This window comes from Rosa chinensis, chromosome 1 (assembly GCF_002994745.2).
Source record: "Rosa chinensis cultivar Old Blush chromosome 1, RchiOBHm-V2, whole genome shotgun sequence".
NCBI classification, from domain to species: domain Eukaryota; kingdom Viridiplantae; phylum Streptophyta; class Magnoliopsida; order Rosales; family Rosaceae; genus Rosa; species Rosa chinensis.
Genome location: NC_037088.1, coordinates 32420552 through 32424941, shown reverse-complemented (window position 1 = coordinate 32424941; position 4390 = coordinate 32420552). Strand labels below are relative to the sequence as shown.

The window sequence follows — 4390 nt, the reverse complement described above, 5'->3', positions numbered from 1 at the left end:
ACTCTTCTGCTAGCTCCACACCCCTTTGTAGTTAAAGAACACACCACGGTTTAGTTTGATCTTTAGATCTTTGTTTAATAATGGCTGGTGAAGCCAGAAATTTTTCTAATCACTGGGTCAATGGAGATTGGAGATAGAGTAATAAAAAAAATTTATGAAATATACAAACTCTTCCCAAATCCTTGATCGTACGAGCATGGTACATGCTTGGGATCAGGGAAAGAATAATGAACCAATAGGTTCAGAAAAATTGGTATTTTATTGACAATCTGAATTTCCAAGCAGTTTTGAAGTGTCATATATATCAAGCTTGGTTAGGCTCTTTCTTCATCTTTTCCAATCCAAGATTTTATGACCCATCCCTACCACAAAGTTGGGCTTTAGACACTTTTGTTATTGGTGTGTGTTGGGCTTTAGACCACCAATAAATGGTGTGTAAAGGCAATACACACCAGCCCAGTCACCATTGTTTTATGGGTTGCTAAAGCTGCCGTGACAAACACCCATGGGTCACTATCATTTTTTTGGTGCCTCAACTAATGGATATTGTTCATGCATTGGTGACAATGACTCAACACACCAATGCTGTGATTGGTGGAATATGTGGTTGAATACATTACTATAATTAGCACCACACCAATTCTATTGGTGACTCAATATATTTCATTTTTAAAAAAAAATTATCATGGAAAACTTAATTATTTTGAATAGTATATAAATACAAATCCTCCTAGACTAGAAGACTCCAAAGTTGACTACTGTCTTCTTTCATATGAAACCAGAAATTGCTTCTCATCTCTCTCCTTCCGTCATTGAACTGCAAGTCCAGTTTACATAGTCCATAGCTTTCTCCTGCAAGCAAAAAAAAAAAACACACAAGTTAGCCAGATAGTATCCGCCTGCAATGAAATTTCTTTCGGGCAAGAAACTTGAAAACAAAAATTATCATTCACATTGACTATGTAATTAAAGCTGGTTAGAGCTCATACATTAAACATCTATCAGCATGGTTGACACAGAGAAGGTGAAACCATGAAGCTAAAAACTAGGCTATATTGAACATTAGTGTACTATGCATCAAGTCTTTGAGCGCTTGCAATTATACCATCATATATATGAATGGTGGTATTAGCCCATTTTTATGGAGGATGCATATTTACTCAGGCCACTTATTAGACTATGCTTTCAAAATTATTGCAATTGTATGCAAAGCCATTCCAACCACGGTCAAGGAATACGCAGGCCATAAATATGTTTTCTTGAACTAGAACTATACATCATTATTTACATTTACATAAGATCGAATAGATTTTAGGCATCCTTATTGAGTGAACAACATTTTTTTGTCTCCTCGTTCATAAGCTCTTGCAGCTTTCTGTTTCAGATTATAACTCCCTAGAAAATAATAAATGCTACAAGTCAATTTAACATATAAGACATACATTAAAAGTAGTCTTGCTACGCCACATAACTCATCGAGTTTAAAAATCTACAAACTAGATTAAAACTAGCAATGAAATTGCATATGACCAATCATTTAAGAATCTTACTTAAAAAGTTCAAATAGAGTGATGACGAATCAAGGACAAGATGATATCCTTGTGATTGTATTTCCCTTCTGAGAGCTTTCCATGGAGCCGTTTAGCCTTTGACTTTGACAATTATATTCACCTCATCACCTTGATACAGTGATATTAGTTAGTTAACAATAGGCCTCAAAAGCTGGAAAGATCTAGTTAGGCAGTAATTATCTATTTAATTGGTGTAAAGAATATAAAATTTAAGACTGATACAAAGGTCAGATCTACAAATTCAAGTTTAAAATCTGATAGTAACCATTTATGAGAAACCTAAAGAACAAACAATGTTGGCTTTCTAATTTTGTACTTCTCTAACCTCCACCCTTCACTCCATGAGGTGAAATTTAATTCTGTTCACATAACCTTGCAAAACAACACAAAGTTCTCTTGGTTAGATACACAACCAAATTCATAAGCAGTAGGCTATTTAGAGTAGAAGTGTTGAAAGAAATTGTAAAAATTATAACCAAAAAATTCCATGAGCCCAAGTACGCCGATGGGTTGTCAAATATATAAGCTCTCCATCAAATTTCATGTTCACCACAATCAAGAAATTGCCTTAGACCTACAGGAAAGAAACAACACAGGAGCAAGTATTCAGATAACAAACTCACAGTAGCCAACAAGTCTATAACATTGCATATCTGTTATGGTACACAAACAAGATCATCACAATCTCATATAATAATAGGAATAAGCATGCTAACACCTACATGTATATCAACTCATATAATCTTGTGCAGTTTAAGAAATCTGACCTAGTGATTCTGCATTTGATTTCTAGTCAAAAACTAGCTCAATGGCAGCTCCAACTACACCAGGGGCATTCACTGCATAACCAGTTGGATTAGTAAACCTTCCAAAGCCCATGGGACTTCCAGTAAGTACAGGCTTAAACTACATGCAGGCACCAGCAAATAGGTGTTGCCATTAGACATGTGAGGATAGGCAAGATTATTGGAATAGCCAGATACAGCCATTGGTGGAACATAAACTGTAATTAGAGGAAAAAAGGCATCAGTGAAATTCAATTCAGTAGATATATCAAAGTTAGTTAGAGGCAAAACATGTGAGAAATAGATTGGAGGTAGAGAAATGTGGTGTCCAAAAATATTTATCAAAAGCCCAGAGGAACTATAATCACATAAGATTACATTATTTAATGTAGTCAAACACCAACACCAAAACACAAAATACAAAGTTTAAGCAGAGAGAACCAAACGATGGTGTTATGAGAAAGAACAAAATATGACAAACAAATAAGGAAATATTGGAACAAAAAATTGAATCCCAACACAATTATCGATAATAAAAATCTAAGTTTCAAAACTTGATTTTATTCTTAAAATTTTCCAAGATCCAAACAGATTGACTAAGCACACCAACACTTTTTCGGGAATCAAATAGAAATAAATTGAAATTAAGTAAAGAAATTGAACCTGGTGTGAGGAAGAAGGATCGAGAGAGAGCTGAGATTGCATGCAACTTCGTCGCTCCAAATCAGTGTCTTGTAGCGGTAAGGACCAAGGACAATTCAATCTGAAACGAGCTTGAAGTCATTCGATCCATGAGGACTGATCATCTCGTCTAGCAGATCGAAGAGCCAGATGATGGAGATCGGGGGGAGACAAACCAGATCTAGAAACCAAAAAACCTCGACTGTTTTCGTTTTCTTTCCTTTTTTTTTTTTTCTGGATAACACCTTATAGAGATGATAGAAATTTTCTTCTTTCAGTCCTTTGGGCTTTGGCTATCACCAAAAAGGCTTATTGTTTTAAAGTATATTGCTGATAGGCTTTAATTAGGACTGAGCCAAGCTACGTGTCAAGTTTATCTTCACAAGTGATAAGTTCAAAATTATAAAAAATTAGACATGCACCATTAGCAGTAATTGGTGGGAGATATTCACACCAATCAAAAGCAATGCTCCGGTACTAAATTGTAGAATGAGATTAATAGGTAATAGTAAAATTATGTTGTCACCATTAGGGTAAACGTGGGGATACATTAGTATCCTTAGCCCACATTTGTGGTAGTGCATCTTCAGATTCTGAAGGATTTTCTAGTGTACTAATCAACTAAGATCACTTAAAACAGCTTATAGAACTAAACAATAGCAATGAAAGTGATTATCAATTGAAAAGGTCCTTAAACAATCCCGTCCTTGAAAAGCTCTATCCCAAGTGCAATACAAAAGCAGCGAAATCCTACTAAAGCATTGCACATCTCTGTGATCTTTTCCATTCTGCTTCTTGGAATTGGCCTGCTCCAAACTCGAAAGATTTCGAAATGCCTAAGCCCTAAGGAAAACAAAGAGAGCTTAATGTATGACAACTTATGGCTTCTTCCTTCTGGAGGTACCTTTTTTTTTTTTTTGGCTGAAAGATGAGTGAAAGAGAGGAGTAACCCAATGTTTTAAAACGCTGAGGCGTAGGCCGAGGCATTTTGGGGAGAGCCTCAGTAAGGCGTTAGCCTTTAGGCGTAAGGCGTAAGCCTTACGTATAAACGATCCATATATGTCATAATTTGTCCCTCTCCAAGCATGACTTCTCTTTGGTGTTCCACTAGTACTAGAACTCATTGTGCCTGCACTACACAAAGCAAACAAACTCTTATACATGATGATGTCCCAGATTATAAATGAGTAACATGACCAAACAACATGATAATCCCAGATTGGTATTTTATATGACCAAAGCACATGATAATCCCACCACAAGATCACTGCAGCGATTGCTATTACACTATTATACGAACACCAGTGAATCTTAAAAACACATGAAGAACAGATTGCTATTACACTATTACAC

General features: G+C 35.8%; 2 long non-coding RNA genes across 2 annotated transcripts; both read right to left on the bottom strand.

The window, feature by feature from the left end:
• Nucleotides 1-671: 671 nt before the first annotated feature.
• On the bottom strand, nucleotides 672-1684 carry LOC121050975. The gene is made up of 2 exons (XR_005804599.1): nucleotides 1551-1684; nucleotides 672-852 (listed from the first exon to the last, which is right to left on the bottom strand). It is a non-coding gene; the product is annotated as an uncharacterized LOC121050975 (long non-coding RNA).
• A 13-nt stretch (nucleotides 1685-1697) lies between these two features.
• Nucleotides 1698-3322, bottom strand: LOC112194089. Its single transcript, XR_005804598.1, has 4 exons — nucleotides 3020-3322; nucleotides 2339-2574; nucleotides 2048-2145; nucleotides 1698-1943 (listed from the first exon to the last, which is right to left on the bottom strand). It is a non-coding gene; the product is annotated as an uncharacterized LOC112194089 (long non-coding RNA).
• Between the last annotated feature and the right edge of the window lie 1068 nt (nucleotides 3323-4390).